This window comes from Zophobas morio, unplaced genomic scaffold (assembly GCF_036711695.1).
Source record: "Zophobas morio isolate AGI-343-1 ecotype UQ-CSIRO unplaced genomic scaffold, CSIRO_AGI_Zmor_V1 ptg000046l, whole genome shotgun sequence".
NCBI classification, from domain to species: Eukaryota; Metazoa; Arthropoda; class Insecta; order Coleoptera; family Tenebrionidae; genus Zophobas; species Zophobas morio.
Genome location: NW_026972151.1, coordinates 1,538,054 through 1,562,245, shown reverse-complemented (window position 1 = coordinate 1,562,245; position 24,192 = coordinate 1,538,054). Strand labels below are relative to the sequence as shown.

At 36.3% G+C, this 24,192-nt stretch overlaps 3 long non-coding RNA genes across 5 annotated transcripts; 1 reads left to right on the top strand and 2 right to left on the bottom strand.

Moving 5' to 3' along the window:
- Positions 1-19,753: 19,753 nt before the first annotated feature.
- On the top strand, positions 19,754-20,865 carry LOC135142273 (uncharacterized). 3 transcript variants are annotated; one of them, XR_010282488.1, is made up of 3 exons: positions 19,766-20,020; positions 20,078-20,198; positions 20,247-20,865. It is a non-coding gene; the product is annotated as an uncharacterized LOC135142273 (long non-coding RNA). The 3 variants fall into 3 exon arrangements; XR_010282487.1 differs by having other exon boundaries at positions 19,770-20,198; positions 20,247-20,636; positions 20,683-20,865; XR_010282486.1 differs by having other exon boundaries at positions 19,754-20,198.
- LOC135142274 (uncharacterized) lies at positions 20,462-21,615 on the bottom strand. The gene is made up of 2 exons (XR_010282489.1): positions 21,217-21,615; positions 20,462-21,154 (listed from the first exon to the last, which is right to left on the bottom strand). It is a non-coding gene; the product is annotated as an uncharacterized LOC135142274 (long non-coding RNA).
- Positions 21,616-23,363: 1,748 nt separating this feature from the next.
- On the bottom strand, positions 23,364-23,802 carry LOC135142333 (uncharacterized). Its single transcript, XR_010282503.1, has 2 exons — positions 23,769-23,802; positions 23,364-23,708 (listed from the first exon to the last, which is right to left on the bottom strand). It is a non-coding gene; the product is annotated as an uncharacterized LOC135142333 (long non-coding RNA).
- Between the last annotated feature and the right edge of the window lie 390 nt (positions 23,803-24,192).

Genomic DNA, 24,192 nt, shown 5'->3' with positions numbered 1-24,192 from the left:
AATTGTCTGCAAACGTGTTTGTTTTAACCCATTCGTTGTATATTTTAATGTGTTTGGCAAGTATATTTCTTCCCTATTAGACGGATTTAAGGGTCTGCAGGTTAAATTTTCTTTTGTTGTGGTTCAAAACAGTTCGTTTCCTTTTGATCTTCTGAAGAAATATTTCTTCAGTTTGGGAACTTGCTTGTATACATTTTCTAGGTTCTCAAAACTTTTTCCTCCATTATTTCTTGGTAACGAGATTCTCTCGGTTAAGGATATCTTCTGATTGTGTGAATATTTCTGATTTAAACTTTCTAAATCAGTTTTTGACCACCTATTTCCAAAAGAAAGATTAGATTACCATGTGATTAACTCACTCAAACAACCGTTCCGGCAAAATGACGTAAGAGCACAAAATTTTAAGTTACGCGAAAAATTCAAAATTTGGCCTCGAATTGTGATCGCCAACAAAATGTAAGCCTACGTTGTGTTTATTTTTTTGGTTGGCGGCGTACGTACAAGTGCAAAGGGATCAACCCCAAAGTGGGAAATGCTGCCGTAAATCAAAATGCAAAATATGGAAGGCAAACTGTTCCTCCATTCTGAAGAGGGAAAGTCTGGAAACTAGCTGCAAACACTCTCTCCAGCTTTGAAAAATGAAATCAAATCTTACAGGTTGACGGAACTCTTTGAATAACACAATTTTGAATAAACGGAGATAAAATAAATCTTTATTACAGTAACTGGATGCTCATACTAAATTATTAGTTATTTATTACGATGGTGTGGTGGTAAATTTAAATTACGGCAGTAGAGAAATCTGCAAAAAATTGCATTTAATAAGTTTAGCAAGTTAACAGTAATTTGTAGTTGTCGAAAAACGGGACAATCAAAATAATTATTGTATTTCACACCTTCCTTCCGTAATCACTCATAGGCAGCCATGTATACGCAGCTGCGAGCCCGCTAATTTAAAGTAACTATAAAAATTACGCCGTTACCCATCATCCCATCTATGCAAAGACGCGCTCATTATGCTTCGTTGCGCGAGCCCGCAAGCACGGTTTGTATAACCTCACTTTTTACTTCTTGCTACAGGTAAGTGTTTAGCCCATTTTTTCTAGTCAAATGGGTAAAACTAAGCATCGTCGACGTTCGCGTTCCCCTCACGTACCCAGACGTGAGTTGGAACGTCGCCTAGCACGCCTTGAAACGCTCCTAACCTCAAAGCGCCATGTGGCATAACCTGTTCGTCCATCTAATAGTCGACATATACCGTGTGTTGAACGTTCTCCCGATCGCGATCGGGAGAGCCGAGGACCATAGCCCTTCCAAGTGCGTGCTCATCGTCGAGGTCTCGCGCCTCTGACGTCTTATATCGTGACAGGGTCACAACGTCCCGGGACAGGGTCCCAGCTTACCGAATTGTTCAAGGCACCTCTTCCATGGGGAATCAAAGTTCCCGCAGTCTCACCCCGGACACCAAACCGGCGCCTGATAAACCACTAGACTCTCCTCCTTTACTCATTCACGACGAGGAATTACCCGAAGAATCCCTCCTCAAGCTCGGAGTAGAGCCCACAAATACTGTCGCTAATGAGCCAGTTATTCCACAGTGCCTGCTGACCGCCTGGACGGAGGTTCTCGCCAAAGGTTTAAAAAAGGACGAACGTACCAAGCTGCTTGAGAAGTACCCCCCGCCCAAAGACCAAGACGCCTTCACCAGTCCAGAGTTGAATGATGAAATATCGTCTATTTTGAATTACACTGGTAAAGCTCGTGCTTTCCATTTAAAAACCAAACAAGACAGCTTGCTGTCCAGTCTTACCGCCCACTCCGAACTTTTAAAAGCTCTATGGAAGTGCATCGGTCTCTCCAGTGAGAATAGGGCTTCACTTGGGATTTTAGTAATTGACTCGGCCAAACTCGTCATGGACGTATTTCGCACCTTAAGCTTTACGAGACGAGACCTTATCCTCCCACATTTATCTGCTACTGTAAGGGACGTCGTCAGTCAAATTCCCCTAGGGCGATATTTGTTTGGCGCAGACGTCTCTGAGGAATTTAAGAAGAGGAAGAGTTTGGAATCCCTTGGCAGGGAAATGCGAGCGACTAAAAGAGCCGTTCCGTATCCGGCAGCACTATACGCCTAGCTTCAGGTCCTGCCTCACGACCTCACGAGTCTTTCTGTCAACGCAGGCCTCAACCAGTTTTCCAAAAAACCGGAGTGACCCGTCTCACCAAAGAAGGGGGGGGGAGGAGACAAACGGGCAGCACCTCAAGGGCAACAACCTACCGATATCGCCGCCCTTAAGTCAGGTGAATAAACGACCAGCCGGTAGGCTGAAATATTTTGTACCAGCTTGGCGACAGATAACCAGTGATCCAGTTATCCTTAACTGGCTCAGAGGCTATCCCTTACCTTTTAGTAGACCTCCGGTTCAACGGCAGGTCCCTGTCGCAAAGCCGTTTTCACCACAATGCAGTCCGAAGTCAAATCCCTACTTCAACAGGGTGCAATTGTTCAATGTGAACCTTGTGTAGACCAGTTTATTTCTCGCGTTTTTTTTTGGTCAGTAAACCGAACGGTAAAAACAGGTTCATTTTAAACCTAAGGCCTGAATTTTTTCATTGATACTCCCCATTTCAAAATGGAAGACATTCGTTCAGCAATTAGACTCATACAACGGCACTGCTATATGGCGACAGTGGACCTCCGTGACGCATATTTTGCTCTACCCATTCAACCTTCGGATAGAAAATATTTGCGTTTCTTTTTAAACGATACATGCTACGAGTTTACTTGTCTTCCCTTTGGCCTCAGTTCTGCTCCGGCAACTTTTACCAAGTTGATAAAACCGATAGCGGCTTATCTTATATCACAAAATATTACGTGCGTTTTATACCTTGACGATTTCTTGCTTTTTGCCAGCACCATCGACGAATGCCGCGCGAGTGTTAACCTCACAGTGCATTTGCTTGAGTCTTTGGGTTTTACGATTAATACTGAAAAAAGCATCTTGGAACCCTCACAGAGTTGCCGATTTTTGGAATTTATTCTCGACAGCGCGCACATGCATCTAAGACTCCCGCCGGACAAAACTAATTACATTTTACATTTAATAGCCACCCTGGAGAATAGGACAAGTTGCAGCATTAAAAAGTTTGCAGAACTTATTGGTACGTTAATTTCAATCTGCCCCGCACTAAAATACGGCTTCCTTTATACGAAACTGTTTGAAAGGGAGAAATATTTGGCCTTAACCAATTCAGGTGGAAATTTCAAAGCCAGGATGGGGTTAACTCCAGAAATCAAACAAGATTTACATTGGTGGAAGCGTCATCTAGTTTCAGACATCGGCAATGAAATTGGGTCTGACCACTTTACAATGGAAATATTTTCTGACGCCTCGCTTTCTGGATGGGAAATTTACTGTCAGGGACATACGGCTCGTGGGTTGTGGAACCCAGAGGAGCAAAGAGAACACATTAATTACCTCGAGCTGAAAGCAGTCCTTTACGGTCTTAAATGTTTTGCAAAGCACCTCCTCCATTCTAAGGTTTTACTGAGGATTGACAATACGACAGCAATATCGTATATTAATCGCATGGGTAGCGTTCAGTATCCACATCTTTCCACTTTGACACGACAAATATGGCAGTGGTGTGAAGCACGGAATATTTGGCTTGTCGCTTCATATATTAATTCCACAGCTAACATAGAAGCTGACAGGGAATCAAGGGCACATTCCGATGCTACAGAGTGGGAACTATCAGACCGCTACTTCAATCAAATCTTGGCAAAATTTGGTAAACCGTCCGTAGACCTGTTCGCATCAAAAAATAACCATAAATGTGCGCGATATGTATCCTGGTTTCCCGACCCGAGTTCGATCGCTGTCGATGCTTTTACGTTCTCGTGGAAGGATTCTTTTTTTTTATGCCTTTCCACCTTTTTCCTTAATCTTACGATGCCTTAAGAAAGTTATCGCAGACAAGGCCGAGGGTATACTAGTAGTTCCAGACTGGCCAAGTCAGCCCTGGTATCCTCTCTTTAACAAACTCTTAACGACAACTCCGTTGAAATTAGGGCCAGATATCAACTTATTGTCCTCTCCTTTCAGAGCTACGCACCCACTATCAGCAACCCTCGCTTTGATGGCGGGAAGTTTGTCCGGGAAGCTTTCCTACGGAGGGGAATCCCAGAGGCGGTAATTGTAACAATACTCCAGTCCATTAGCCGCTCTACTCTACGACAGTACTGCTCCACATATAAAAGGTGGAATACATATTGTGTTGAGCAGCAGGATCCCTTTTCTCCTACTTCCGCGGAAATTTTAGGATTTCTTCAACACTTAATAGACTACTTGAAAAACTCGTCCTCTAACGCGGTGCTTTCGTTAGAACAATTTTCGTCAAAATTAGCAACCTTATTGGCTCTCGTAACTGCCCATAGAGTCCAAACACTATCATTAATTCGCCTCTCCAGTATAAAATTTGATCCCTCAGGAGTTCAAATTAACATGACAGATCCTATTAAAACCAGCATCCGTACGGGAATATATCCATCCTTTACATTTCAATACTTCACCGAGGACCCAGCTCTGTGCGTGGGCGAAGACTTCTTGTTTCTTTCTACTCGGAAACCCCACGGACGTGCCTCGTCTACCACTATCGCAAGATGGATTCGAACTACCTTGCAAAAAGCAGGAATTGATACTCAAATCTACGGGGCCCATTCGACTCGCCATGCGACGACCTCAGCTGCGCTGCGTTCAGGCGTCATCGTCAGCGTGGAGGATATCCGAAAACTTGCTGGCTGGACAGGACGGTCCACAGTTTTTGAAAAATTCTATAATAGACCCCTTTCCACTCAGTCAGTAATCCCCAGAGTACTGCTGCGGACAAACTAATTTCTTTTTAAGTTCTGTATGAAATTTTGTTTATTTTCTATTCATTACACAACCACATTATACGCTTCTTTGGTATATGCTCCCGGGTAGGTTCTCTACTGTTCCCAGTACTCAAATACGCATATTCCCTCTGCCACTTTCGGCAACTGCCAATATTTTGGCTCTGGACTGACAACAATTTCTGCTTTAAACAACTACCTATGAGTGATTACGGAAAGAAGGTGTGAAATACAATTGCACAATCAAACTAACAGCTTACCTGTGAAGTTCGATTGAGATTCTATAATCACCTTCTTGAAGTAATCACTCCCACCCACTACCAACCCATCTCCAAGAAAATTGTTGTCAACATTGCTTTAAACATAATGAGCGCGTCTTTCCACAGGTGGGATGATGGGTAACGGCGTAATTTTTATAGTTACTTTAAATTAGCGGGCTCGCAGCTGCGTATGCATGGCTGCCTATGAGTGATTACTTCAAGAAGGTGATTATACAATCTCAATCGAACTTCACAGGTAAGCTGTTAGTTTGATTGTACAATTATTTTATATTTTACTGGTTGAACGCTTACCTCAAGCCTACAAAAAACATGTTCATGATCACTCATCTCAGGTACTCCTAGAACTCCTTCATCCAATACCTCAAACATTTCTGGTATTACAATTACATCTAACAAGGTAACTCTGGTTGGTTCTGAAATAATTTGTTTAAGATTTAGACTTTCTAAAATATTATTAAAACAAATCGAATCTCTGCTACCACAATGAAATAAATCAATATTAAAATCTCCAACATAAATTATTTTATCAGTTATGGGAACAAGTTCAATCAAGGTGGATTCAAAGTTATGTAAAAAATTAAGCGAATTTTTGCTAGGTGGTTTATAAATTACTCCCAACGCAACCTTTAGATGTTCAATATTAACATTATTCCATAATTGTTCATAACCGTAATTAACATCAATAACAGAATATTGAAAAGATGATTTAAGATAAATACCAACACCTCCACCACGACCATCTCTGTCACAATGCAGAAATCTATACCCTGGAATTTGAAGATGCAAATCAATAGGCTGACTGGGATCAAGCCACGTCTCTGTGATTCCTATAAGATCATAATTTTTATTTATTAAAAAGTGTTTAAAGTCATAAAAATGTGCCGTTACCGATATAATATTTAGATCGCCAAATTCCAGTTTACTTTTATTAAATTTCATATAAGGTACAGCCAATTTCCCTGCACGCTATAGCTACAAAAGAAATGGTATTAAAAATAAGATAAAAAGCGAACAAAAAGTAGTGTTTCTTGATACCTAGATTAATGGCTTAACGAAAAGGTAGGTACGCCCATGCCTGCTTATGACTTGACTGCGGTCACCATCACGCACCATTATCCTTCCTTGGTTAGTCCAGGCCCTGCCCCTTCCAAATTCATTTTCAGCTTCCAACAGAAGTTTGTACTTGGCCGGTACAAGATCTTCTTTAACCACAATCAATGATCCCTTCAGCTTTGATTTGTTATAAAATATCGCATTTCTAATTTTTGACCTAGCAAATTTCACAATAAGTGGCTGTTCACCTTTTTAGATTTACCTCCTCGGTAAACATAAAATGTTACTTAGTTTAATAACATCTATATTATTACTATAAAAAAGGTGCAACATCCTGTATCAACACATTTAAAAAATAAAAGCTGAATAATAGAGCAACTGCAATGTTGCATATCAAGACAAATTTTTCCATTAAAAACTAAATATTTAATCGTGTTTAACGTATGTTTGCACCAACTTTACATTTTTATGATAAGTTCGATGTGTAAAGATAGGATTATTAAGTCACAAATACCAACATTCGCAATCAAACTTCAAGTTTGATTTACTTAACAAAACTAAGATATAACGTCATCAATTTTAAGAAGACGTAAATCAACAATTTTTGCTAGCACTTTACTATCTTATTACATGGCCAACTCCATTGACACTTCGCTTCGCTTCGTGTACGGCCGTAACACCACGTAGTCCATTTTCATTGTTGAAACTGATTCTGCTAACCTCAAAAATCGATACGGCAATTGACTCCATCTATCCATAAAATTTCGTCTAATTTTGACTGACGTTTAATCTTCAAGTGTCAAAAACATGGAAAAAGGCAATAAAAGGCGTACAAAAGAAGCATGTATAATTCGAATGAACACAAAATAAACAGTAAAATCAACAAAATAATAAACTAGGTACGTATTCTAGGTTTTTCGGAAAAAGATTTGATTGAACGATTAAAAACAAAGCTCACGGGGCTGATTGCATAGAAGTCAACACAAAGAATAAGCTGGAACCACAACGTTTAACAAATAAAAGGTATAATTCAAGATGTTGTAACAAAAGCGGATTACTAACAATACGGAATCAACACTATAATTTCAAAACCTTTCTACTAATGCTTTTATTGGTGACAGATTTTTTTCTCACACAATCGTTTTTTTGTACACAAATATTATTTTCAATTGGTTTCATTGACAAATTAATAATCAGTTTGGAAATGCTGTGTTTTTGTTTATTGCAGATCAAAAGAGGATTTTGAATTAAATGAAGATTTAAAACTTTAAATAATTGTTGGCAAGTATTTATTAAGACCCATCACTGACCCGGAAATGACCGGCATTCAGGCAAGACTTCTATCATTACGGGTACTAAGATCAAGTAATGATATGCATTGATTAGATTAACAGAACAACTTTCGAGATTCTAGAATTACAGCATACAAATTAGTCCGCTATTATTCTCTAATCTCACCCCATCCCCAAAAGTCTAGCGTAACTACCGACCATTTATCCGCGCATCACATGAAAAGTGACCTACACTACTCTGGCCGACTGGTGCTAATCTAATCTGACTGACTTGATCAGACTGTTCAAGAAACTTACGAACAATATGACATGTTCCTAACAAAACAGCTTTTTGAATTTTGACAATTATTGAATCATTCAAATGCAAAGACTTTAAATTCTCAACTAAGCTATTTGGAACTACACCTACATTAGAGATAACTAGGGGTAGAATTGAAGTTTTTTTAAGATTCAACATGGATTTCATTTCTATCGATAATTGTAGATATTTTGAAATCTTGGTGTGGTATGTTTGAATAATGTTGTTTGTGTTAGGAACAGCAATGTCAATGAGAATGGCCTCGTTCGTGTGTTTTTTGATAAGTATGATGTCTGGTCTGTTAGCTGTAATGTTTAAGTCTGTAAGTATTGTACGATCCCAGTATAATTTGTATTTGTTATTTTCAAGGAACGGAGATGGAATGTAAGTGTAATAGGGTGTCGTATCTTCGATTAAGTTCATAAGTGTTGCTAATTCTTTGTGGATGATTTTGGCGACGTTGCGTTGTCGTGTCTAGCTTTGTAGTCAATTTGTGCTAGGATGCTGCAAGAAGAGATTATGTGCTGGATCGTTTCAGGTTTTGCTTTGCAGAGGCGACAGCAGTCGTTTCTTATGTTCGGATCTTTGATGATGTATTTTTTGTAATTCTTGGTATTGATTACTTGGTCTTGAATAGCAAACACAAATCCTTCTGTTTCGGCATACAAACCTGATTTTTTTAACCAAATCAATGACATCTTCTTATTGACATATTATTTATATTATTATTATTAATATTATTATTATATATACGTAAGTCAACGGGTGCAAGACCCCATTACAGACTTACAAAAGAAATGAGAATAAATGTATAATAGGTAATCAGTAGCTAAAATTACTACTTTATCCCATAGGGAACATTAACAAAAATATTGTGATAACCCAAACTTCCCGCCTCTGAATTTGACCTTGAAACAGTTTGAAAGGCCCGAGAAAAATTTAAAAATTCAAAGTTTGGCCTTGGCTGTGATCGTCTAACAAATGAGAACCTACGTTGTGTGTTTTTTTTTGTTTTTGTTTTTGAAAAATGGCGGGAAGACGTTCTTTCATACAAGTGAGCATATACTGCATGTGAGTTGAGAGCGCAACAAATAATAGACAAAATTGTTTTGGAGGGGGGAGTACGGCACCCCCCTCACAGGGGGAAAAACGCTGCGAAGATTTACCCCTCAGCGCAAAAACCCCCTTTGGTTTTATTCCCGGACGACATATTACATTTCAAACACCTTAAGATATATGAAAGAAAAACACTCGCGAATTGACACACATACACATATGAAAAACGAACAAACGGAAAATTCTATACATCTGTTTGGAATCAATGCAAGTATTTGAATATCACAAATTTAATAAAACAAAGCAAAAGTTGAATCAAGTAACTGGATGCAAATACACAAGTTATTACAGGCGTGTGGCGGCCGATCTCTTTTTCCTTTTTTTAAGTTACGGCAGTTAACAGGAGCACAACAAAATACCCAGAAGAGGCATCGTAGCGTGAGCGAAGTTTGGGGCTCTCGGTCTGGGCTGGTTTCCCCCGCGACGGTGATTCTATCTACACCAAAGCCTGCCGCATAGCACCCCTCCATGACGAACATGCCGTCCTAGCAGGCCGTTTCGGCCTAAAAACTAGAGGTGAAGTCTGGTCGACAACTACCTCGTCGTCCAGACCGTTCCCACTGAAATCTTATTCAAAGCCTGCACATCTTGTGCAGATAGCGCGATACATTTCGCTACCTCCAACTAGCAACCGCGCCCATCGCCAACACTACGTGTTATTGTGTTATTTACCTTCAATTCTATTTAAATGTTCAAACTCCATGACTCTAATATTAAATGACAACCGAACAAGTGTTAAAGTTTCAACAGAAAGCAATACACAACATTTAAATTCGCCATACAATCTTGTGAAATTTTAAACAACAAATAATTTTTATGTGAGATTAAAGTTGGACATCAATTAATTTATATCATAGAAGCATTCATCAACAAAGTATTTACAACACAAAATTTAGCAAGGATTTATGAAACAGAAGATCTGGTGTGAAATAAACTGGTACAAATAGAAATATCATGTGAGGTTAAAACTGTAGAACATGAAATTTACGTTCAATTAAATTTATACAACAAATAAAATTACTGAGGTTAAAATTGTGAGATTAAAGAAATATTGTATGATGTGAAAATTTGCAGAGTTAACAAAATTTACATGAGATTAATTTTTGCCACACTTTATCAACGGTTCAAACAAAGAGTTTAGGTACATTATGCCAAATTATATCATGATCTAAATGATTGGTTACTTCAAAAATAATTTACTTTGAGAGTTTAAAATACTACGAACTGGTTACCCCAACAAAACACATAATAAACAAACACAAAAATATCCAATTATCGCCCCGAGGAAAAAGCGTCTCGGGGATGTGAATTCCAAAATCGTTGCGAGGAAAAAGCGTCTCGGTGATGTAAATTTTCTGTAGCGTTGGGGCATGCCTTGATTAATTAATCAATCTGGCGTTGCGAAACATGCCCCGACGAATTAATCGTGATAACGATGATAACCACCTAAGGGGAGAAAATATCATAACCCCCCCGCCAGCCCGCAGTATAATGAACTTGTTTAACTGCCGTAAATGAACTATTAGCAATCTTGTGTGAAGAATTTAGAAGTGTTATAATGTAACACTTACGTATATGCATCCAGAGACCTATTCGTAATTAAACATAAGGTTTTTTTTTTTCTGACTAAGTGAATTTCATGAAATCTTCTAGCAAATAGTTTATTTAAATAATCCTGATTGTTAAATTGTTTTTGCACTAGCTGACTATTAAGAAAAACTAACTTGATTGGTGAATTTACAAACAAAGAAACAAATTTACAGCACGTGTTTCGGTGGACCGGAAGTTCGCATTTCTCCGATTAAAAGGCCGCAAGAATTAACCGCGCGGGTTGGGGACAACTGTATCATTATGAAAAATACGTTTGATTGTCGTTAAACAAAGGCTTCCTCCCGTTTTATTAACTACCAAACCAAATAATTTAAACCTAGTTCTTACTACGTGGTTACACACACACAGCCACATTCGTAATGACACATTCTACCCCCATGCAGTTTCCCTCTACCAACCCTCTAACTGAAATCACCCTAGCGCTACGTGCTGCCATCTAACTCAAACATCATGCAAACTAACCCCTATGTGCTACGTGCATTAGGCCAGACATGCATTAACCCAGACATGTCTATTTGGCTGCCTATGTTTAACGATTCCCTTTTCGTGATTGAATTTTTTTTTTTTTAATTCAAATTATTCAAATGTGATTTCGCGCCGCTGTTAATTAATTTCAGCGCGAAAACTTTGATTTGAATTCGGTCACCACAATATCAAAATCATTCTGACTCAGATTAAAATTATTGGTCATTTGATAAATTAGATGGCGAGTACTTTTCGACATCTATACGCGGTGTAGGCAGATAGAAACAACGGTGGTCACGAGAAGAAAGTCTTGGATAATAGATATACAGCTTGCTGAGAAGATTGGAACAGTCAGCTTTTGAGCACATTAAATTTCTAAGAAAGTTCAATGAATAAGAAATGCGTCTAGTGTTTAAATCCGTAAGTTGAAATCGATTTAAAAGAGAGATTTGGGGTGCACCTCTTATTCGATATGTACCATCTACTCTATATGCTAAATATTTAAGAAAGCGGTGCTGAATTTTTTCTAGAGCGTCAGTGTGGTTTTGACAGAAAGGGGACCATACTATACTTGCATATTCCAACCTAGAGCGCACATAAGAGAAGTATAAGATTCGCAAACATTCCAAGTCATTGAAATTACTGCCACAACGCAGAATGAATTCAAGGGATTTCAGAGCATTTGCACAGATGTTGTTAATATGTGCTCGAAACGTAAGTTTGGGATCGAAAGTCACGCCCAGGTCAGAAAAGTAGTCTACTCTGGATAACACAGCTTCATTTAAAGTATAATCATATGAGATTTGTGAATTATTATTAGTATAAGACATTATGTGACATTTATCAAAATTTATTGGAAGCATATTCAACTTACTCCACTGCAGGAAATAAAGTAAATCCGTTTGCAGTAATAGACAGTCCTCATATTTAGCTGTACCTCTGTATATTTTTACGTCGTCTGCATACAAAAGAATATTAGACTGAATAGCTTGGAGTAAGTCATTAATATATATCACGAAGAAGAGAGGACCTAAGACTGAGCCTTGTGGTACGCCACTAGAAACAACAGACGTCTTGGACATATGCCCTAAATATTTTACAATCTGAAGCCTGTTAGCTAGATAAGACTTGATTAGTTCCAGGAGGACGACACAGAATCCAATATTGTTCAACTTAACCAATAGAATTTTATGATTTAACTTAGAGTCAGACACAAACTGAGTAAAAGTACATAAGTTGGAAGTAGTAGAACGGCCATACACATGCTGAGATTCGGAGATTTTATTACGAATATTAAAAAGAAGAAATCTATGCAAAACAAGTTCAAAAACCTTACCAAAGTTACAGATCAGCGAGATAGGACGGTAGTTCTCTATCACACTTCTTTTACCTGTCTTAAAAATAGGAGTTATGACGGATGATTTCCAAATTTCAGGAAATATACAGGTTGTAGGATTAGATTAAATAATAACATTAATGGGTAAGCTAAAGCTGACGCACAATCAGATACTAAAAATGCAGGTATATTATCATAACCAGAAACCCAATTCGTCTTTATTTTTTTAGCAGCGTTTAAAACCTCAGTTTCAGAAATATGAGGCAAATGGATTGTCGTGTGAGGCAAGTCAGTAACCAATCGGTTAATATTATTGACCTTCGAGTCATCAAAATTTCGACTAAAAAATTCAGCAAACGCATTTACAATAAGTGGAGGACTAGTTAGGAGATTGTCACAATAGGTCATACTAGATGGAATTCCATTACATTGTTTTAAGCTGTTCGTAAATTCCCAGAATTTCTTAGGATTAGATTTAATGTTCAATTCCAAATCACGCAAATAGTTATCATAGGCTACTTTTAAATCACGCTTAATTTCAGATCTAATGTTTTTATAGCTATTAAGATAACTAGGTGTTTTATAGGTACTTTAAAGGACGCGGTCCCAGTTTAAATCCGAGCGACCGAAGGGAGCGAGGTTTTAATGGGACCGAGTCCTTTCAACTATAAAACACCGTGTTATCTTCAAAATTTTTTCTAACACTGAGCTTATTTGATCCGAAATCGTCTGTTATTAATATTTTATCGGGAGATTTTTAGTGAGGCAAAATGTTTCTTGAGGCTGCTGCGGGTAGTAGTCATGGTAATAGTATCAACAAATTTTGAAAAAAAATTTTGTTCGTTAAAATGTGTGATCGCGTTCCAATCGGAATATTAGAAAAAGCCAATAAATTACACACTAAATTATTACCCGCAAAATCTAAAAAACGCTTATGAGAAGGTGTACGTGGCTTTTAATCAGTGGACGTCAGAAAAAGGTGTAAAAGAAGTGACGGAAGACGTTATTCGGACTTTCCTTGATGCAAGCGTAAGTACCAGTTTTATGCTGGGTTTATGCTCATCTATCATAATATCACCTATACATTTAGCATTTTTAAATTTTTTAAACAGTGGTAGCGACGATTCCAATGTAGAGGTCAGCAACCAGATTAGATGTACAAAGCTGGATTCCACCTTCGAAAGTAGTAGAGACAATCAACATCAACAACAAGAATTCACCCTTCAAGAGTAATGGAAATTTATATTTTAATAATTGTAGTTTTGTATTCAATAAATAAATGTTACGAAAAATGAAGCAGCGTACTTTAAATAGTATAAAGGACGTTACCATTGACGACGTACTTTATAAAGAACTGTGGATTTTATAGATAACTTAAAATAAAAATTCATTGTATGTTGCGAGACAGTTATTTGATCTAAATTTACTTAATAGACGCCATTTCAGTTGAAGTTTACCTATGATAACGGGAGTAAACCACGGTGGGTAGGATGATTTTCGGTACTGTTTTGTTTTAGGGATATACAAGTCGAAGGCCGCATTAAGTTTATCGTAGAATAAAACAGTGGCATCATTAACATCGTCGATATTAACTAGGCAGGACCAATCAATTTCTGCTATATACGTATATAGGTTCACAAAATCAGCTTTATGGAAATTCAATTGTTTATCACTAGATTTGTTCCTATTAATAACACGTATTCGAGCTGTACATACCTGAATGAACAGAGACGGATGGTGCGGATCTTCGTTCAGTAGACTGTCGCCAGAACATTTAACTTGACAGTTCAGATTAGTCATAACCAAGTCCAAATAACGGTTATTATTGTTCGAAATATTATTAAAATGTTGATAATAATCAGAATAATGCAAAAAGTTTAGTAATGACGACACATTTCCTTTGTTCATACCATAGTCAGATACATCTGGAGAGTACTCAGGAATATTGAAATCTCCAATTAAGATAACCCTTTGATTAAGAAGTTCAGTTAAACTACCTAATAAGTTAAACAAAAAATCATATTCATCGACAGTTGCTTTAGGTTGAATATATACGGCTAATATAAAGACAGAAGAATGATGAAGAACAAGTTTGACACCAACTACATCCGTAAACTGAAGAGAATCAAAACCTGCTGACAAGTGGAGTTCGAATATTGTATACTCGCAACGAACGGCTATTAACACACCTCCGCCTCTAGACATTTTCATTCTTTGAAAGTTTCTATCCGCTCTGACAATTTGATATGAAGGAGGGCAAAACTCAGAATTAGCGACGGAGTCATTTAACCAGGTTTCCGTGAGAATTACAATGTCAAAGTTACAACAGGTCAATGCATTACGAAGTTCCGTTAATTTAAAGTTAATTCCTCTAGCATTTTGGTAATAAATAGAGAGCAGAGAATATGACAAGGTCGATGAAAGTGATTCCTTTGATTGCTATGCCGAAAGTCCAAACAGATCTTTTTTAACTTTGCTGAGTACAAGATCGTGCGAATGACATTTAGAATAATCCCATGCTGCATGCTCGACGTCTATGTCTTGTTTCTTGTTTTTGATGTTTAAATTGTTGCAGTTGACACACTTGAAATCTACAGTTTCCTCTTTGCACTCATTTAGATTGTGGTTGTTTCCACATTTAGGACAGGATGGACTGTTTTTACAGAATTTGCTCGAATGCCCAAATGCATTGCAATTAAAACATCGCGTAACATCTACAGCGTCACAAATAGTGCATCCGTTCAGACCAACTAAACAATGACCAACGCTTATTGCTCTTTTGTAAGGTGATAAATCAACTTCAAGAAGGGCCTGGAAAATGGAATTATTTGTTTTTGTAGGGCAGAATTTTAAGAGATTGCAGACTGATTTTTGGTCAAATAAAAATTCATTTTGTTTTCTAAGATAAGGAAGAAAATCTTTGTCATCTATATAATTAGGAATACCAGAGATTCTAATTTTAGGGCAAGCTGATTTTACCTCACGAACCTCATATTTTTCCGCCAATTTATCTTTTGCAATCTGATTAAAATTACTAGAGTTTTCGCACTTTAAAACAATGCCCCCATCTCTTAACGTTCTCACTTTACCGATATTGATGTCAGTTAAGGGGTTAATGTTATTCATAACATCAAATTTAGTTTTAGACGAACGCTGCTTATCATCTTTTGGTTTCACTATTAAAGTTTTTTGCGAGTTTTTCTTCGTTATATTAGAATATGAGATTTTAGCATCTAATTCCTCAGGATCTGTGGGTTTAGTAAACTCCTCAGCTTTGGTTAGATTGACACACTTATTTAATTTGGTTATTTCACCGCGTAGTTCTGAATTTTCTTTAGATAAACTATTAACTGATGTTTGTAGTGCTTCAATTATATTTAATAATGGTTTAACATGACTGAACACGATCATATCTATCTCTTTTAGGGCATTAGACGATAAATTAGCTTCACTGGTAAAAGGCAACGGTTTCATTTTTGCAGATTTGTGATCAGGATTATTATCGGACATAGGAACTATTAAACAAAAACTACAATTCCATGTTGTAAGTTTGTCCTGGCTTTTAAGAAGGTCATAGTCATCATCATCAATACCGACACAATCAGGGTGATAATTCAGTTTGCAGGATTTACATGAAATATAATTCTCATTACGAGTAATATTACGGTTGCATTTCCCGCATTTGACCGGCATGCTTATTATTAGCAGGTGAACGGTGACCAGATGATAGGGACAAGAAGAGCGATAAGAACTCGACGAAGAACCACTGACAAGATTGTAGCGAGTTTCAACCCGATAAATCGATCAAAAATCACGGTTAAGGCTTTCTCACCACCCCCCAGGATGGGGGTGTCGAACGTGAAACACCAAACCAAGACAGTTCCTCTAATTTAACACAATTAAACCAAGAAAAAACCATAGATTGAGCACTTTGATTCAAGAGAGACACTACAGCGAACACACTCACTCACGCCACCAGTATTTAGTTGATCTAAAAATGATACAATTTCTATCGCAAGATCGGCCAAAGATTTTATAAGACTTACAAATTGATAATTTGGGTAGGTCAGTCTGCCGTGATCTTGAAGATAAATCAAGCGTAGAAGAGGGCCGGGAGTTGATGAAGATAATAGGGGAAGCAGACAAGTATCACACTCAAATTTGTCGTTGATTTTCTTTACAATGTATCCTGCTAAAAAAACAACAGATACCGCATTGAATTGCTAACTGCAGAAAGGGGACATGTCCCATTTTTTACCACAATAACATTCGTACATAATCGTGTTCTAGAGGTCTAAACACATCTTTACTGCAAAAACGGGCCATGTTTAATGATTTAGCTAGGGGCTACAAGCGGATGAAATTTACGGTTACATCAGAAAAGGGATATGTCCAGGAGATATCGACTTTCTGCAGTAAACACCGTGGTCTCAACGTCTTAAAGACTAAGAGCTGAAAGATTCTACACAGTACCTGAATACATTCAAATAATCTCTGCAGCATCAAAGAATCCTCAGAAATTTTCAATTGTTGAGGTTTCTAGAGATATGATTTATGATTTTAAAAGCTGGTGGTCAAGATTTTACAAAAAGACATGCCTAAGTAATGAGTCTTACGGGAAGCGCGTACCACGCAGTCAGAAAAAGTCATTTGCGATTGCCTCTTTTCATCAGATAACTATTTCCTCACCTAGCGAAATTGTTAGTCGAGAGCTGATAAACGGTTTACTCACAGACACTTTTAGATTGAGAAATACAGAAAAGAATTTGGCTTTTCCTACAATACAAGCGTATCCCGAAAAACTAGCCATCAGCCAGAAGAAAATGACGGATATAACAAACACTTTACGATTTATCCCAGACGCTTATAGCGCATTTTGGCAGGAGATTGCTACTTGGCCAACTGTAGAACAGGAGCGCGATAATGATTAAGTTTTTTAGTCAGATATACATATAACATGTTTGTGTAAAATTATAACTGAAATAAAGCTGTTTTTTGTGTTTTTTTTTTACCTTTTTTTTCATTTTACTGCAAAAAGGGGATATGTCCAAGTGTCAAATTTGACAGCCAAATTGACCCAAAAAAGAAAACATGCATTTAACCAACACTCGTTGATAACTGAGAACATAGAGAACCGACAATTGAAAACGGGGATCGGAAACAAGTAGTTGTAAAAATCTGAGACGTTTTATTCATTTCCTCAACATTTTGAAAAATGTGATATATCCCCTTTCTGCAGTTAGCAATTCATATATAGTCTTATCTAAATTCATTATTGGTTCACTTAAATTTCGAATTTTTTCTAATACGACAAAAGGTAATATCAAAGCCGGATCACAGAAGTCAAATAGCGAAATAAAATTCTTGTTTCTATTTTTTTCTAGTGTTGCAAAACTGACATAATTAACACTTTCTGTCGTGTTGGACGAACTCGATGATTTAATTATACCGCAACGTAAAATTTGTCTCAAAGCATATTCTGCAGCTCTTGCATCGGTTGCATCATTAGATCCTCCTTTAAGTCAGATATGCGAAAACATTCCTTCAACAGCGTCAGAACTAAAAGCCCTGAATGCAAAGATAGGTGCTTCTTGCAGTAAAAACCAAAGCATGTGCAGTTTCTTTGGTTAAACCTTGTAAACCAACAGCTAACGATGAATTTTGGATGTCATTTATATAATCTTGAAACGCGACGTTCAACCAGTTTAAGCGTTCATCACAAATATTTACATACGGGGCAACAGTACTATCTAACGACTTAACGTAGTGATTTTTACTACTTGCATTATCTAATTGAAAGAAAGTGTATATTGTTTCAATACATTAACAGTAGCATCGACACTTTGGAATCTGGGGTGACCATTCTCTTGTAAAAATTTTAAAGAAGAACTTACAAATGGTGAAAAAATTTGAATTGCGCGTAAAACGTTCACTTTTTCAAAATTCGAAGGAAATAAATGTTTTTTTGTTAAACTCCTTACTGGTTTTATAGCCAGATCTTTTTGAAAGCCATATAGTTTTTTTAAATACTCGGAAGAAATAATATCTGCACTTGAATTCATCTCTCGTTGCAGAAATAAATTTCTCGCATTTTTGAGCGCATGACAGTAATCAAAACTTAAGAATAAAGGCATTGGGGCCAAAAATGGGTGAGCAATAGAATTTGAAAGAGTACCATTACAAAGAATTTTGAAAAGTTTGACATTTGCGGAGAAATCGTCTGTTACGATTCTTAGCACAATAAACCCACAAGAAGTAAGGAGTTCCAAAACGTTCAAAGTAATCGAATGATATGTCTCTACGGATAAGTTGCTATGAAAAAAGTAGCCTGCAGGAATTGTATATCGCGTGCTCAATCCATGAATCACAAAACATAACATTTTGTTAGCTTGATCTACATGTTCGCCTACATTTTGATTTTTGCAATTGCTTAAACCATAGATACGATCCTCGGATCGACTATAAAACATTTTTTCTCTGATTGACATATCATCGATTATTATCAACGAACATATACGTTCGACAGGTTTTTTTAAACTAAAAATTTCGGAATTTAATCTTTCTTTGATTAGAGCTGAGGTTCCGCTGAAAGGCCTCAAATAACGTAAGATTGTCATTTTTGATGGTTATTTGGCCAAATGTTTTCTGCAAAATTCATATCCTTTTGAGGAGCAAAATCTCCAAAGGGTACATAAACGGACAGATGTTTCCCACCATCGAGGTACTTTTTTATTATAATTTTTTACCATGTCCAAAGGAAATATGGCTTTTTCATCATTGTTTTCCGCGGCTTTGGAGATTTGTATAACAACTTTGAATTTAGACTTTTCTCATTTTCAACCTGAAGATTCCTTAATTCGCCTAAACAGTTTAGATATTTTTGGGTCATTCTTTTCAACTTCAAATTTAGAATTTTATAATGATCTCTGAGATCCTCAACTTCTTTTTGTGTAACTGAGTTTACTTGTACAAATTTTGAATTGTTCTCACTCTCAATGCTAACCATATTGCTTTGAACTAAGATGTCGTTGTTATGTCGTTTATTAGCGAAGTTATTTCTGCCACAAACATCCTAAAATTCAAATTAATAGGAGATTAATGAAGACCTTCTCTTTTACATACAAATTTAGAAGGTACTGCTCCTTTAATTAGCCGATTTTTATTTCCAAAATTATTTATGCAGTTTTCACCAAAATGTTTCTTGCACACCACAGTACTTTGTTTAATTTTCGAGATATCTGATAAATATAAATACAGTGTTAGTTAACTGTCAAAGGAATCTAAATTATTACCTCAAAGTGTATAAGATCTTATTCGAATATGTTATTTTTAAGAAAGATCATATTTTATGTTGATATTTCTTTTAGATCTTTAATTAGTAATACAGTATACGTAAGTAAACTCAAATCCATAAGGTTGTAACCACTCCCTAGTGTAAATTTTTAAAAATTATTCAGTGTAAATCTGTCTTTTAATAACCTGGTGACATATTTGGTGACCTGTCAATATAATGTCAGTTCATTCATGTATTCGCGACACATGATTACGTTCGACTTCACTGCAATTCTTGCACTCCTGCACAGGTTATTTCATAATTATCATTGTAACTTGTCGCAATATTGTAAAAACTGATAAACAATTTTCAATAAAAACAGGATAACCTGAGTCTTCATGGTAATTATAATACAAGAGCAACGATAAATAGAAACGTGTTTTATCTTTCATCTGTAGAAAGAATGCCACCTGCTGTAATTTAGACTTGCAGTCGATACGTTTACGAATTACGATAAAATGAACCCAAAAATATTGTGGTCACGAATGAAATCAAATATTGGGCTGGTAAAAAAACAAGGTGAATTGATTTATTTATTGTTGCTGCTTCATAAAAATTACTTTACAGATGGGGAATAACTGAGATATTCAGAATTTGTTTAAATTATTGTACATGAGTATACGTGATAATTATATGTGTGGCTAACTATGACTCGAAGGATCAGCTCTCTCGACTGAAATGATCAATCTCGCGAGCAACACCAAAATTGTCTATAATGGGTAGATCACCTTAATTAGTTGCAATGGATGACCAATTTTTCATCAAAAAAATGGGACACCAACAAGTCTTTAATGTTATGTTTAATAACTCTAATATTTGGTACTACTTATTATTTACAAAATGTACAAGGGATTTGGTTGAAGGCGATAGGTCTGGCTATGCTCCTCCGTCCTGACGATTTTAGTGGTAATAATGAACAAAATGTAACTTCACAAAATTCAGAGGCTAAAATAATAGGTATGTTGAAAATAATTTGACGGCTTATTTAAACTTACTGTTACAGGAGTGGTTAGAAACATTGGGAACACATAGACCAAATAACCAAAAAGCAATTATTTTTCTGTTGTTAACTTTCTTAAATCTGAATCCCATGGATTTTAATACTCAACGTAAAGTATTTAAACTTGCTGTATATTCTGGATGTTCTTTCGCAAAAATAAACAAATCCTGAAGAGTAAAAAACTCATTTTTTTTGTTTTTGTCAAATATACGGTAGGTTAGATCTTCTTTAAATTCCAAATTTGAATACCACTGCGATTTTTGTTTTGATTTCCACTTTGCTTCTTGTAACGGTTCTCCAGATTGGTGTTGGGTTATAATTTTGTGGGCTTGACATCGAGAACACTATGGAAAGGATAGGAATTAATGATAAGTTTACAGGGAAAGTATGCAGTGCTTGAATTTAATGAGGGACATTTAGTTGTATTGTGTAGGATATAAAGAGTGGGTATAAAACTTGAAAAGACAATGTTGTACTAAAAAGCGAGATATACACTTTCAACTTGAGATAGTTAAAACTAAAAGTCCTTCGACATACCACCATGTTGTAATAACATGAAAAAAGTTCCGAATGTCGATACGTTACTCTCATAGTATAGTACTCTCTTTCCATGGTATAAGAATAACTACATACTGAAAAGATTTTTACAAGCTTGAATTCAAGTTCTCGGGAGGATGCTTGGGGATAAGCAAGTTTCAATTCATTGTGGCAGTTGGCAAGTGCCATTTTCATCTGCTTATTTACCACAATATGCCGTGTCGGTACCATTTTTCAATGGTATGGTTTAATAACAAACTGTGAGATATTTAAATAAAACTCTCTCGTGCGTAATTGTCAAATTTTGACATATGCGCCGCTACCAATCTGTTCATGTGAAAAACACCATTGGCTGTAATGCCAACCTTACAATTTAACGAGTGGTTACAACCTTATGGATTTAACTGTAATTACCGCAAAATTTATCCATAGTTTCCATCCATTTTCTCCGCAACTCAAAATTACTGGGAATTTAAAAAACTATTGTTTTTTTTTTCGCCACAAATTAAACACTTTCTTCCCATTTCTTAATTTTTTCAAAAAATATAGGAAAATTTTCGATTCTTATTTAAAATTAATGTTCAATGAACTTTTCAAACGCAGTATTTTTTCCATCAAAATTGACAAAAATAGCGCTTCCAATCAACGAACGAAAATTAGTTAAACGAATATGCTATAGATGGAGTCAATTGCCGGATGGTTTTTTAGGTTACCAGAATCAGTCAAAGGCCCATTTTGTTACGGCCGTATGAAGCGCAGCGGAGTTAGATTGAGTTGGCCATGTTCATTATTACTATCGTACCTATATGAAAAACACACCGGAACAACTAATCTATATTTTACGAATGATGAGAAGCCAAGGAAAGATAAGCTACATAATTACCACTATAGGTTGACTCCGAAAAAATTTAAGAAAACATCGATGACTGGGTTAAAATTAAAAGCAAGCACATTCAAAATAAGAGCTCGTCAGAAAATCTCCCGTACGGATAATGATCGCTACAAAATCCTGAATGACTCACCATGTATCAAAATCACATTAATCTTTTCGTCGTTCAAACACTACATCAATTTTGACAAAATGTCAGTGACAGTATCTGAAACTATGTCACCTGGCTTTATCATTTCTATTGAAACGCCACTTGTTGATCGTAAATTTGGCAACTAAAAACCGTTCTCAATTAGTCGAAAGCTGTTACCAATTGCTAAATTTTAAGCAAAATCCAACAGGTGGTGTTTCAATAGAAATGACAAGGACAATACATTAGTGTTGTTACACAAAACCGATAACTATGTTTACTTTTTTTTTAATCGTGTGAAATATCAAAAATGGTTTTGAAATAATTGTATAAGTATATATATATATATTTCTGACTGCGTCGTGAAATTTTTAAGAGTGGAGTTTTTCGTAAATAGCCCGCATTATAATAAACTCAGTTTTATTTTTCAGAATTGACAAAATCAATCAAGTTTTTTTTGACTCAACAGAAGAATTTTTTGTGCAACTCTTTCACCTCTGTTTTAAAATTATTAATAATTTTTTGTAGGCGGTGCCGTTTTTGTACTCAAATATTTTTTTTTAATTTCTAATTTACCTAGTTAAACCGTACAATTTTGTTGAATCCTCACCATTTTCATAAAAAATGAATTCAACCGAACCGCCAAAAGTTCCCGCAAAGATCCAAAACATTACTGGACTGTTCAATAAAGAGATGGTTACAGAATGTAGATAGCATCATAATTATTGAGGTGATTATGTCTGAGTTGAACATTTTATTAATCAAAATGAGCATAACAAAACCTTTCCATATTCGTCCGCTAAATTTGTTACTAATGACAATTTCCAGTCATTCTCAGTGAAACTGTTGCCCTGAATTATTTTTTTTTAAGAACAACATATTGTATATGTAATTATATATAATTGGTAAAAATAAAATGAACTAGGTGAAATTAAAAAAAAAAAGTAATTTATTATGTTTCTTGTAAGCATACAGAATCGTCAAAAATACGCAATTTAATTAAAATCATTTTATGGTAAGAACAAGTTTATTTCCTTCCTTTCTTGCGTAGCTAATCTTTCTTTTTCCTTCACGATGGCTGAACCCAGCACTCGCTTTCCCAACAGAAAACTTTTGGTTAATTCTGAATTTATTTTTACTACCGTCAGCAAATCTCAGCAACATGGTAAATGGACAATTCGAAGCAAAAAAATTAACATCTTCTCTTTCCTCCCAATGATCGCCAATGGGGATTTTTCTCTTCTGAAAATTACCAGCAGGACCTGAGCTAGACCAGTCAAAAGAGTCAGTTTCGCTGACTTGAGTAGAAATTATGTTGCTATTTGAATTGTTAACAATACGGAGATACGTTTCTGTGGTAATTAATTTCTTTGTTCCTGTTTCTGCTGCTTTTTCAGCTGCTACTACTCCCACTGGGTGGCACCTGCTTTGGCAACTTTTCCGATGACATTCATGGTTTTGTATAACAAAAAACTAAAAAGTTAAATTAAAAAAATTTTAGCTAAGTACTCCTTATTACAAAATGTTTCTTACCGTTGTAAGGTCTGCACACCCTGGCAGGCTGTATTACGAATGAAGGAGGAATTCTTGGAGGGATTTTATTTATATCTAAAATGAAATGATGGTTCATTTTAAACAAATATCTGCAATGGGTTATCAGTCCCAAACGTTTTCCCCGCAAGTCTTTTTTACCTTAGAGAACAGATAATAATCGTTCGAAGCTAAGTCAGTATTGTAGGGTGGCTGATCAAGTTACTCGAAGTCAGAGGTCCCTATAGCAGCTTGAGTAAAGCCGGGTCCACACTTGCTATATAACTTTGCTATATAACTCTGCTATGAAACTTTGTTTAAAACATAGTCGCGTCCACACCCGTTCAGTGAAGAGATGGATGCAGAAAACCAACTCCTTGCAGCAGCGGCGTGCGTAATTTTGTTTACCAAGAGTAAGAAAAAACCG